This window comes from Perca flavescens, chromosome 6 (genome assembly GCF_004354835.1).
Source record: "Perca flavescens isolate YP-PL-M2 chromosome 6, PFLA_1.0, whole genome shotgun sequence".
NCBI lineage: Eukaryota > Metazoa > Chordata > Actinopteri > Perciformes > Percidae > Perca > Perca flavescens.
In genome coordinates this window covers 23199921-23213783 of record NC_041336.1, presented here as the reverse complement: position 1 = coordinate 23213783, position 13863 = coordinate 23199921, and the positions used below count along the sequence as shown (strand labels likewise).

The 13863-nt window shown below is 42.7% G+C and overlaps 1 protein-coding gene across 2 annotated transcripts in view; it reads right to left on the bottom strand.

The window, feature by feature from the left end:
* Window positions 1–10405, bottom strand: part of hivep3b (HIVEP zinc finger 3b) — a 41008-nt gene extending 30603 nt beyond the window's left edge. For both annotated transcript variants that reach the window (XM_028581317.1, XM_028581319.1), the window contains exon 1: window positions 10146–10405. The gene's annotated coding sequence lies outside the window, so the exon portion shown is untranslated. The remainder of the gene's footprint in view (window positions 1–10145) is intronic.
* Window positions 10406–13863: the final 3458 nt, after the last annotated feature.

Here is a 13863-nt window from a genome sequence, read left to right as displayed (position 1 = left end):
TGCTAGTCAGAACCTGTGGTACAATGCGGATGTGAATAGGAAAATGCAACAGCGGGCCGTGGCTTTTAAATCTGGTAACGCCGCTGCTTATAAGCTGTCCAGATATTCTTTGGAGCGGTCCATAAAAGCTGCTAAACGACCTTATGGAGCTAAGATAGAGGGTCATTTCATGGAGGGGGACCCACGATGTATGTGGCAAGGGTTAAATTCTATCACTGCTTGGAAACCTAAAAGAGGATCTATCACTAATGTTGATCCATCCTTGCCAAACGAACTAAATGAGTTTTATTGTCGTTTTGAAATCGGAAATGTTGAACCTGTTGTTTTTCCTGCTTGTAATGAGCAGAGTTTTAACATCATTCAAGAGGATGTCCAGAGGGTTTTGGCCAGGACGAAGGTTAGGAAGGCACCTGGACCGGATTGTATTCCTCCTCGTGTCCTTAAACTGTGCTCCGAGCAACTTGCTCCTGTTCTGACAGATCTTTTCAACATGTCACTGAAGAAGTGCACTGTTCCAGCTAGCTTTAAAAGATCAATTATAATTCCAGTGCCCAAGAAGACACCTGTGACGTGTATGAATGACTCACATCTGTCCTGATGAAAACCTTTGAGCGGTTGGTGTTGGATTTTATCAGAGATCAAATCCCTGTGTCTGTGGACCCACTACAATTTGCATACAGGAAAAACAGAAGTGTTGAGGACGCCATTTCTTTTGCTTTAAACTCTGTCTATAAGCATCTAGATGCACATAAATCATATGCTAGAATGGTATTTATAGACTACAGTTCAGCTTTTAACTCAATGGTCCCAACAAAGCTCATTCATAAATTGAAATGTATTGGACTTGATGATGTAAAATGTTTTGACTTGTCGACCACAAAGGGTCAAAATCAATGGTTGTATCTCAGATGAGCTGTATGTTAGCACTGGTTCACCGCAGGGGTGTATTCTGAGCCCCCTGCTGTTTACATTGTATACTCATGACCTCGCAGCATCTCATGATAATAATGTCATAATCAAATACACCGATGATACAACTATCATTGGGCTGATCAGCTCAAACGATGAATCTCATTATCGCGAGGAGGTGGAGAATGTTGTTCAATGGAGTAATGAAAACAACTTGCTTTTGAACACTTCAAAAACGTGTGAACTTGTTATTGATTTTTGTCACAATAGGATTCAGTTGCCTATTACTATTCATGATTCTGATGTGCAGATTTTTTGAGAAATGTAAATTTTTGGGTGTGACTCTTTCTCATGATTTGAATTGGAGCTCTAATACGACTAATATTGCTAAGAAAGCGAGACAGCGCCTTTTCTTTTTACGTAGGCTTCGAGAGTTTACTCAAAATACTACGATTTTATTGAATTTTTACAATTGTGTAATTGAGAGTGTCCTAACCAGTTGTATTACTGTGTGGTTTGGTAATCTCACTCAAAAAGAGAAGAAGGCTTTGAATAAAGTGGTTTGCTCAGCCAGCAGAATTATTGGCTGCACTTTTCCGCTCCTGGAGTTCACATATAAAGCTAGACTATTGAATTGAGCTTTACAACTGGCTAATGATGCCTCAGGCCATCCAGCAGGGGCTTTCTTTGAGATGCTTCCCTCAGGGAGAAGGTATCGTTCTGCCAAATGTTCTACTGATCGCCATTTACACAGTTTCTTTCCACAAGCTGTGATTGCTTTGAACAAAGCATCTTAAACTAGGCACTTTAAATTTATGTATGGATTTCATTGTACAGCATTTTTATATTGAGCATTTTTAATATTGAGGCTTCATGTGGCTTTGTTTGTCTGTTTTTATGTTGTGTTGACTTTGCACTTTGAGCTACTTGCACATTTTTTCCAATGCAGGTTACACTGCAAATGGCTAATAAAGTGAATCTGAATCTGAATCTTGCTCCCCCCGAAAAGTGTTGAGAACCTTGGCTTTAGCCCTGTGACGAGCGGCACTTGCTTTTTTTCTTTTCTTTTCAACATCTGTTTATTTTCACAATTACCCCGGTGCAAATCTGTGTCTGTAGCTCTGTGTGACAGACCATCTACAATATCAAACAAACCGTTTTCCAAGCCTTCCATTCACAAGTTCCTTTAACAGAGCGATTCATGCTGAGCAGCACCATCCCCTGACCAATAGTCTTCATCTGTTAATCCACCGTGATAGAGTGACAAATGTGACACGGGATTACTTCACTGAGGCTGCAGTGCATTGTGGAGCTTAATCCTGCCCGAGGTGATTCACCTGCTGTCATGCCTTTAATTTGACTATGAGGCTGGTGGATAAACTCTGTCTCATCAAGGATTATTAGGGTTTTGAGACAGACATATAAATAAGCAAATACAGGTTAATCTTAGACTAACATTAAGATCAGTAGTACAGTAGACTGCGGTTGCTCAGCTGGACCTATGCTTAGCGATTTCGCTGGATTCTGAGATCTCAGCAATTACACAAGTGGGTATAATGTTATCATAAATTATAGAAGCAATGACCAGAGCTACAAAAATGAAACTAAGTTGTAACAAATTGCAGTTTTCTGTTTACTAATAATCATATGTACTTAATATATTTTTGATGACTGTTTTTGAATGCTATGCAGTTTTAAATGTTTGGATGTATTATACAGCTGGTTTCTGTTCACCTCTGACCAAAATACCAAAATGAATTACCAAGTTTAAAATGAATGCAGACTTGATATTCACAATGATGAATGACACAACTCAAGCATGTTTTAACACTCTGCTAACATATCATATTGTAAATGCTGAGAATAGTTAACAATATTAACATTTCTAAAACAGAGTAGCATGGTTAGCAGAATGGTTAGTTGTAATGCAAAGTATAAGTAATTTGTAGTAAATGAGCAAAACATGGAAAAACTACTGAAACAATCCTTTAATTGGGCCTCTGTTTATTTGCTATTTTCCTACTGCCGGGACAGTACAGTCTGTTAACTTGATGCGACAGACAGTAGCGCCAATAGGGCTGCAACAACGTTTATTTTTAGTGTTGATTAATCGGACGATGATTCGTTTGGTCTATGAAATGTCAAAAACGTAACATAACTTGTCTGACCAAAAGTCCTATTATTTATACGGCAAAGAGAAGCAACAAATCCTATCATTTGAGAAGTTTGAACCAGGGAATATGTAGCATCTCCCCCCCCCCCCCGCCCCCATAATTTTTGCTTGAAAAATGACTTAAACAATCCCAATGAATTTTCAAAATACTAATTGTTTGTCTGTCGATTGACTGATTGATTAATCGACTAATCGTTTCAGCTCTAGACTCAAGTTACTCACAGACCAATCTGATTCAAAAGATCAGGAATAAGCCTTTGGCATTAACAGACTGCATTATATTCCCTGTCTTTACTCTCTTCCTGTCACTGTTGCTGTCTCGATAAGAAAATATCAAATAGGGAAACCCCCACATGTTTGCTGAATTTAATTAGCCATGTGCCGTGTTTCTCAGAATCATTCCCCAATCCTCAGTAGTATTTAGCCATAGAACCAGTGTGCTTTGCAAAGTTTAGGCCTACACTTGGTGATTCTGATTGGTTTCACAAAATCAAACTGCTTTTTCCCCATCTTATGCAGGATAATAGCCGGCTATAAAAGACCCTTCCACCACTTTGGCACAGTACAAATGTACCGTAGTGTAGAGAGATAGGTTTGGCAGTGCTAGACTAGAATATGACAGGCACTCTGATTTTATTGAAGTACAGTGGTAGCCTGTGTTCTGTCTAGACCAAGCTAGGAAAGTTGTCTGTAGGAATGCTCATGCAAATATTGTCCTTCAATTAGGTGAAACAGACGCCCTCGCTTAGGTGCTGCAATATGGAAGCATCAGCAAAAACCTCGTACACATAAACAGTCACAGAATATACATAAACATGCAGAGACATACCTACACAGTGTACACAAACACGTCTTGTGTAAATACACTTTTTTTTGCAGTGTGACATCAAATGGAAGACAACTGCGAAACCTGTACCCTTTTAAAGTTAGTTTTAACCTCAAACAGGATGTCAGCACAGCATCAGTAGCTTTGCAAAACCTCAACAAAAATGAAAAATCTTACCCCATTGCAACACACACAGACCAAAATCTGTAGAGTTTTGTGCCCTTTAATGGGATGATGAGCAAATGACCTTCCCAAGTGATGGCAGTGGACCACAATGCTGCATAATTAACAGCATCTAAAATCAGTTCTTTATATGACCTTACCTGACAATGTCAGCGCACAGTTTGCCTACAGGGACTAGGTGGTAAATAACAACACATGCACATGCGTGTGTGCCACTGCACAGCACACATACAGGCCAACTTGTTTCATATATTTCGTATGTCAGATTATGGATCTTGGCATAGAATATCAAAAGGAGCATGCCTCAGAGCTCCCCGCAAGCCAACACATCTCATTGCATGAAGGCACGCCAGGTACGAGAGCGTTCCTCAAGGCTGAACATGGCACAACGCAGACTGACAGCACTGTGAGAGAGACAAAACACATCTGGATTCTACTGAAGGCTGTTCCATAGATTTCACAGAGCTTTATAAAGAGTGCTGCTAAAGGAGGGGGTCCAGGTGTTAGTTCAACCACTCTGCTTCAGTGACAGTGACATGGCCAGGGAGGATTGTGCTGGAGCATCGCCTGCTGCCTTGATTTGCTCGGCAGATCCGCGGCTGAGTTGGAAGGATTTTCCTCCCAAACACCTCCCCCTCCCCCCTTACAGAGCAGAAATCCCCTCCAATCCTCACTCGCACTTACTGCAGGGACGCTGTACACGCTGAGACAAAGGACTCCAGAGGAGGAGGAGAGGAGAGAAAAAGTAACAACAGAGGAGGAGAGCGAATGTAAAGAGAGGACAGGAAAAGAAACAAGAGTAGAAGAGAGGAGAGAAAAGGACAGCAGAGGAAAAGAAACGAGAGGAGAGAAGCAGAAGAAACGAGAAGAGAAACAAGAGCAGAAGAGAGGAGAGAAAAGGAGAGGACTGGAAAAGAAGCAAGAAGAAATGAGACAGACAAAAGGATAGGAGAGGAAAAGGAACTGGAGGAGAGGAGAGGAGAGGAGAGGAGAGGAGAGGAGAGGAGAGGAGAGGAGAGGACTCTAAAGAGGTAAAATAAAAAATGAAGCCAGTATAGGACATAAAGAAAAGTTTACTTTATTGTCTCTCTTCTTCTCCTTCATCCTCTCAGACACACACACACACACACACACACACACACACACACACACACATATACATATATATATATATATATATATATATATATATATATATATATATATATATATATATATATATATATATATATATATATATATATATATAATATCAATATGGCATCTGATAAACAATTATCTTTGGAGGTGTAAGTGCAGTGAGACACCACTCGGTTATCAGAGAACCGGGGATTACACTGGTAACCAAAAGTTTACTTTAGAGGTGTTAGTTAATCAACACAGATGAGTGTGGTGAATAGACACCTGGAGACTGTGATCTGTGCAGATGCAGTGTGTGCTGAGGGGTGTGGTCAGACGGGTATCATGGGACCCGGAGAGAGATTTGGAAGAGGCTGAGATATCTAGTTGTGAAATATGATTCCTCGCCTGCATCAACGATCAATGCGCACACTGGGGCATGTATCTATAGCTAATCCGTCAAGGCAACACAGAACCCTTACTAGAGAGCTACATGCCTGACCTCCTGAGGGCGAGGTTTAATTTCTTCATTCAAATATAAATATCCAGTAATTGAGAAGCTACTACGTGTGTTATCACTTCTCTGGGCAGTCCCAAGCAGTCCCAAGAGGCTTGTGTAACGCTTGGGAGGGCCCAAGCGTTACACAAGCCTTACCAATGAGACCCTGGCTGAGCCCTTCACAGACATACCTGTGGTAAGCAGCGCAGAAGCTTACAATCACTATTGCACAACACTGGCCACTGTGGAAAGTGAACACCTGCACAAAAATGCCCTCAATGTTGATACAAGAAGAAAACTGATTAGGCCTATAAGATATACAGAAGAGAACAATAGAAAATGCAAATCTAGTCAGAGTGACACATTACGGCCAAGTAAAAAGTTGTGTAAGTGATGTAATAAACTTGTGGCCTATTTTGAGGGCAGGATTACCCCTTGACATTCCAGTTGGCTACCAACTGTGCCAAAGTAGCTAATGATTAACTCTTACGAAGAGGAGTGTTTGAACGAGAAACCTCTCTGCTGTGCGTCCTCTCCCTGTCAAAACCTGTGCCACCTGTACATCACCGTCCACATATATCATTACATGACCTGGACCAGGCAGGCACACAAACACACCTATACAGTCCAGACTATTGCTCTCTGGCAAACACGAGGAAATTCTATCTGCATTTAAAGGGGCAGCCAACACAATGGCCTGGGCAAGAGGTTGAGTCGAGGCCAGACGCTGACAGACATCTGCACCACCGACACACAAAAACACACACACACTGACCAAATGACAAAAAAGCAAAACCACTGATTACAGGACTAAAAGACATCTATTCAGAATACATTAAAATGCAACTGATTGCGTGCAATAAAAATAGTAGGCTAGTAGGGCATTTGTGAAGTTGCCAGACTGGCACTCCTGGCCTCCATTTTGCATTTTGTGTGTGTGTGTGTGTGTGTGTGTGTGTGTGTGTGTGTGTGTGTGTGTGTGTGTGTGTGTGCGTGTGTGTGCGCGTGTGTTTGTACAAGTGTGTATCTAAAGGTCTTGTTCCTGGTTCACTCCGGTCTCCCAGCACTACAGTGGGTCTATTCTTCTTGGGTGCTTCAGAGAACAGAATTAATGACCATCAGCAGGGACGTGAAAAGGTTGTGTCCACCAGCCACCAGGATTTTACAGCCTTCACTCTGTGTGCGTGTGTTTATTTTTTCTTGTAGGAGACTGATAATGCCATCCTTCTTGCATGCTCACGCAGAGAAAACAAAACTTTAAACATGCTCACACATGCCATTTAATACTATGTGTAATCTGTAGGGTTGGGTATTGTTTGGGTTTTTTCCGATACCGGTGCTAAAACGATACTTTTAAAACAGTGCCGGTGCCTAAACGGTGCCTGAACCGAAATACATATATAATATATTTATGATGTATATAATATAAAATATAAAAAAGGAGCACAAAACGACAGTTGCCGACATTAAAGAACAGATTGTTTATTGCTAAGGCCATATGGTCAAAATTAAATGATTGATTAATAATGTAATAACAATAACTTACAATGACTTATTTCACCAGTAAATTGCTGGTAAATGACAAAAACAAGTACCAGATGGGAAAAAGGTATTTTACAATAACTTTGAATGCACCACGAGGCTGGCGAGTTTCAAGTAAATGCACCTTATGTGTTGTTTTTCCAACAACAGCAGCTGCAGTGCGGACTGTTAACGTCCCGGTGTTGGAATCCTCTACAGGGAAATACAGTCACACTTTACACCGCTTAACGTAAACTGTCAGCATTTTAACCATTGTGTTTAATCCAGCTACTAGCTAACGGTAACGTAGCGTCCCGTGCAGCGATGCTTCTGAAAACAAATAAAGTCAGGCACCGAAAATTCGGTCTCGTTAGTACCGTTTATGGCTTTTCGGTACCCAACCCTAGTAATCTGTCAAGCCAGTCATGCGTGAAGCAGAACAGTCTGCAAACTGACACACTTGTTCACTTTTTCTTCAGGGTCACACTATCCGTGTAACACCTAAGAATTTCACATCAAGGGTTCAGACTAAACTGTCGCTTTTACTTGTGAAAAAAATAAAAAATACTATAGATCATTGCCTGATCCTTTGCTCCAGTGTGGCCGTGGTTATCAGACCTTGTTATCTGCATGAGGTGTGTCTGAAGGTCTGAGCGGGAACTCCACACGTCCGCCTCGCTGCCGATGGCATCTCATGCATTTAGATCAACACGTCGCCACCTGCATGGCTGACTCAGTGTGAGAGATGGAGAAGTGGAGTGGCTATGCAACGTGAGTGAAAGTAGGGATTCTGTATGAGGTGTTGAGTGCTTCTGTGTTAATTGGCAGAAAACTGTCTTTTTCCATGTAGTGTGTTGCTTGTGCCAGGAAGAGACACACACGCACACACACACACACACACACACACACACACACACACACACACACACACAAACCTGCCTGACTAACTTACTGAGGTCTTCACTAATCAGTGTTAGTGCTGAGAGAGATGTTTGGCTTTTATTGAACCTGAACAATCTCACTGCACGTCTACAGCTATGCGATTCTGAATACCAGAGCTTTTTGTAATGAATTGGCACTGCTAAGTATGAACACAGGTTGTACAGCTATACAGATACTCACATTCACTTCCAGCTTCAAAAAGTAGTAATTACTCTTTACAAGCCCCCTTCTAAGATTTCAGCCAAGTTACAATGGTATAAAAACATCAAAGTAGCGCTGACTAGCTTTCATCCCCGTCCATGTTTAAACCATAAATGGCAGTAATCCCCAAAGCCCAGATTCTTTTCAATGAATAAAATGCTTCACAATGTCAAACAATCTTGGAAATGTGCAAGGAAATGGAGCAGCGCTCTCCTTGGGTGCCTGCTGAGCTAGCACCTTTCTTCAGCAAGCACCACAAGTGATCTTGATACAAGCCAGTGGAGTACTGTAAGGCTGCCACTTTGTGCTGATTCAATAAGAAATAATTGCATATTGGCCTCTCTCCACTCATCTACCTTCACCACCATGGTCTGACACTTTACTGTATTCCTGTGCTGTTACAGTAGAGAGCCAGAGCTCGGGGAAGGACACTGCAGCATTGCTGCTATTGTTATTGTTTACCATCCACATTCCTTTGGACTGGATGTGGAGTTGCATTGAGGAGATATTGAACCTCCACTGATATAAAACCACATTTCTCAGCAGCACCCGGCTTTAGGGCAGACAGCTGCGTAACGACTGTGGTCTTCATCTGCAGAAAGCATCACTCTTCAAGTGCTATACTTAGGCTACCTCACTTCCTGTCAAACTGGCATTAGAGACACAAAAAGTTAAATGACTTTGCTTCATGACAAACTTCTTAGTTTCCTGATTTCTTCACCTGATGTAATATCTACAGTATATGTGATATGTAATATATGTTATATCAATATACTCACAGTCATGCTTAGGGACTCAAGCTACTGACAGTTAAGAGCAGTTGATAATTAGATAGATGGATCAACAGATAGATAGATAGATAGATAGATAGATGAAAGGTTAAAACTACTGCTAAATACTCAATGTGACTTTCATACTCTGTTGGGCATGTTGCTACAGTAGATGGGGAATGGGTTGTGAGGACACTATTTAGCATAATAAACATGTCAGACAATAATCACACAGTCACTCATTGTGCCTGGATGCAAAAGTCCTACTGCAATATTATTGCCATTATACGTAACTATGACTGTAAAGGTGAACACTGTGTGGGAAGTCTGACTATAAAAAGTCAAAATAACAGAGGGACTTAACGTTGGTTAACTTCACACATCTATCATATTACAGCTGAGTACAAAAGCATGATGTCATCCCTTCAAAAATTGGCAATAAGTCTATAGCCCATTACAAATAAAGTAGGCCTACAAAGTTTAAAGGCCTGATTCGGGAATCTGTGTGACAGTCCGCACTGTTGCTCTCCTCAACCGATATATGCTATTAAGGACAAACGGGTTGAATGAAGGTATGATGCATATGCTGTCAACTGTGTGTGCAGCGCCTCTGCCGCTACTTCACACACACACACACACACACACACACACACACACACACACACACACACACACACACACACACACACACACACACACACACACACACACACACACACACACACACACACACACACACACACTAGTTTAGAGTCTCCAAAATCCCTCTGAACTGACTGCTGCTGCTGTGGTCCGCTGCATGCAGCTCATCTTCGCCTTTTTCCATCACATATCATCATAACACATTACGAGGCAACTCAACTTCATGACACACTCTTACTGTAAAACACGGGTAGGATCCTGCGCGCAACTTCACACCATATCACTCCTCAACTTGACAACCGCAGCAACACAGCGGAAACTAAGCAATAAACAGGCAATAATATTACGGTTAATATTTACCAGCTTGCTACAGTACGGGCGCTGCAGCCATTTATCCCGTAGCGAAAGGACCAGAAGTCCGCATTTCCTGGAATGCGATGCTGGATAGAGCTGCTCTCCGTGCCCGCGTTTCTGGGAAGGGAGAGCCGGATGGGCTCGGGGTGCTTCCCACTGTTGTGTCAGACCTGACAGCGATGCCACATTCAGCTGATCGCCACAGCAAAACAACATCTCGCCCTACGCAAAACTCACTCGGCGGCTCCGCACCACCCCGCACGGCAGATCCGATGGGCGCCGCCCCCCTCTCAGCCTCCACCAGTGGGCTGGCGCGTCGAGCCCGCTGCGTGAATAATCATGAGGTGGCAGAGGCAGCCATTGGTTGAAAGGAGCCGTTTCCTGGTTAATGCTATTAATTCTAACTAGCCAGGCAACCTCATGCTCTGAGCTGGTTTACTTCAGATTTCTCTCTGATTCTGCAGCAATATTTCATCCCCACCGACTCATACCGCCACACAAACGATCCTGCTACACCACAAGAATGAATAGCCTACCTAAAGAGATGCTGACATTGCATCACACACAGGAGATATAGGCTATTTAATGGAGGTCAGGATCTGGGGCCACAAATCAATGAACTGCTCCTGGATGACTGTGTGAACCGTTGAAGGGTCACAGGTGGTGTTTTGCAAACAGCTGAGTGAATTTCCTGCTGATCTGATGACTCTTTTTCTGACTGACCTGATCTCTTCATACCTGAGGCACAGAAGAGTCTGGGAGTGATGCGGGTCCGATCCAGTAAAGGCCACAGAGAGAAGCAGTCCTGGTAAATGTGCTGCATGCATTGGTATCCTTGAGATCAAATGGTGCTCTAAAGTCCAGTGGACATCAGAGCTCAAAGGTGGTGGGGATTGGCATCACATCACTGTCACGGTGCACAGGTAATAAATAATAAGTAGAAATAAAATACATAGAAGGACAATAGTGATATGTTTTATGATGTCTAGTGGAGGGGGAACTGTTGTAGAATACAGTTATTGTACAGTTAGCCCCACTCTTTTCTGTCTCATATTTTCAGAGCTATCTACATCCAGCACGCTAACTCTTTGTTCCCGGTGTTGAGAACAGCTCCGCAGCAAAGAGGAAAGGGAAGGAAAGTAGAGGAAAGGTGGGAGGGAGGGAAGGTGGGGAGAGGTGTCTAAAAAAGAGGAGAGGAGAACAAAGAAAGACAGTAGAGGGAAGTGAGAGACAGAGCAGGAGACGATCGGAGGGAGTGCAGGGACTCGCTGTGGTGTGAGTTCTCCGTACTGCTACAATATGACTCTGACAGGCTTATGTAACCAGACTGGCCTGGCATTTGGCTCACAGCAGACGCCGGCTGCACTGACTCTTATATAACCGCATTAACTGCTCCTCTGAGCTGAGGGGGAGCATGCGCACAGGAGAGCCCTACACACACTTAAACACACTCAGACTTTCCAGCTTAGTGACTGCATTGCACTGTGGCCAGAGTGAGAGAATAGAAGCGATTGAACAAAATGAGAGTAAAACGCTGAAAGTTCAAAAATGTATTAGAAACAAGCAGATCTATTAGTTCCCACATTTTGCTCGCTGGAGAGAAACTACACAATGAGTGTGACAGGCATCAGCATGTTCACTTCCCTTCATCCAGCAACAGGTTTCCCATCCTGATAAGCCTAATCGGGGTTTAATGTTGGGTAAATGTTTCCAGTGCACATGCAGTATGCCAGCAGGGCTCAAACTCAATTAGCTCCCCTGCATGCAGCACATCATTTAATGGGCATGGATCCCACTCTTAAAACCCAATTACACCTTAGACAGGCATTTCCAGTCATTCTGTCAAAGAGGTGGTCAGGGATGCACACTTACAAAACAATGCTTATCCAAATCAACATCAGGAACCAAGCTAAAACAGTGCAATTATCTGTGTGTTTCACCGTAGAGAGTGACCTTCTTTTTAACAAGTGAATGCAAAATGCAGCTTAAAGCTGACATTTGCAGACTAATGTGGGAAAAGGGAAGCAAAGATTAAGGTCAGGGATGACATTGCAAGCGATAGCCATTGTTTCAGTCAATCTGCAATTAAAAATCCCAGGATGTCTAACCAAGCATGGCTGCAGAGCTACACTAAGTGGTTCATAATCAGCACATTACAGCCTCTGATCTCTTATTACAGAGACAAATTGCATCTGATGATAACAGAGGAAATGAAGGTGGGATTTATGACACTGGAGCCAATGGCCAAAGACAGAGAGCCTCTTAAATCTGTCCTAGGAGGAAAAAACGAGTTCACATTTGTACACCTGATGATAACAGGGGAAATAAAAGTGAGGTTTATGACACTTAGCTAATTTGTTCTCAGATGCTGTTGGCTGTGTTCAGAGGCTGTTAAATTTCAGATGGGACTAATGGAAGAGTATAGTGCAAAGAGTTCTTTAGTCTCGTGAAACTCTGTCTGGTGCTTCTATAAATGCTTCAATCACTGACAGAGAAATTAAAAAGCAAGTGGTAAGTTTACAAGAGTGAGGGCAGTTCTTTAAAGAGTAAAGCGTGATTGTGTTACGATTGGCCAGAGCAATAAAAACTAAAACAATTAAGATCAAAACGCCAAAGATTTGGTCTGTTTCTGTTAGAGGAGGGACATCATCGGTTTACAACGGCGTCTGTGCCGTTTGACGATGATGATCGCGCAAGACTCGTCAGACCCGTTCGTCTGACCCATGAGGTGAAGCCATGTGTCAGGCCAGTGTGCAGTGCACTGCTACAAAGAGATGCACGCCAGAACTTCCACTCTGCAAAACATTCATGCAACGTGCAGTGTTCCAGCTTCAAGACAAGTCCAGTGCAGGAACACTGAGACGGACAGCGAGTTTACACAAAAAATGTACTACTTTCAGCGCTGAAACAAGAGTGTTTTCATGATGTTTGTTGCTTTAGTTTTTGCACATTTGCACCAATGCTTTTTTTTTTTTGTTCTCAATCTCCAGCCAAATTGCAAATACAATCCTACAGTTGTCAGGAGAGTCTTCGTTTCCTCCACTACATGCAAAGGAAATGAGAATTCATTCTCACAACTTAACTGTGACACAATCCATTAACTCAGGATTGTCAGGATAGGCTGAGCGAGGGGGGTGGCGCTGTGGGAGGGTGGAAGTCGACAGGAGGTAGTGTGTCCTGAACAGTTCCAGAAAGTGCCAACTGGTGTGAGTGACTGTAGCAGCCAAAACCAACAGGCCTTGTCTGCCAGCCAGGCGAGAAGGAAATAACACAGCAGAGGCTGCAAGCAATGGCACACACTCCTCTGTCTCTGTACCAGAACAAGGGTCACGTCAGACACATTTACTGATGCAATTTACAGTAAGGTAAGAGGGGCAAAAATCTGGTCGGAGCTTTAATTATTTACTGGATACACATATATTTAAATTTAGCTTTGGACCTCTGTCACAGGAAGCTAACTGGCAGAGAAAACACTCCGTTAAGGGGCAAGAAATTAAAGGCTGGTGTGTGTGTGTGTGTGTTAGGGAGTGAGAGAGAATCCATCAGACATAAAGTATCTGCAGAAGCATAGGGTATGATTTGCTTGTTTTGAAATGTCATTTAGACATGATGCTTCACCCAGAGTACAGAACATGATGTGAAGCGTCTGTCAGCCCCTCCTTTGTACCCAGCTCTGATACACACTATCTGCACCCTGGTGACACATTAGAGATAGGGAGATGTT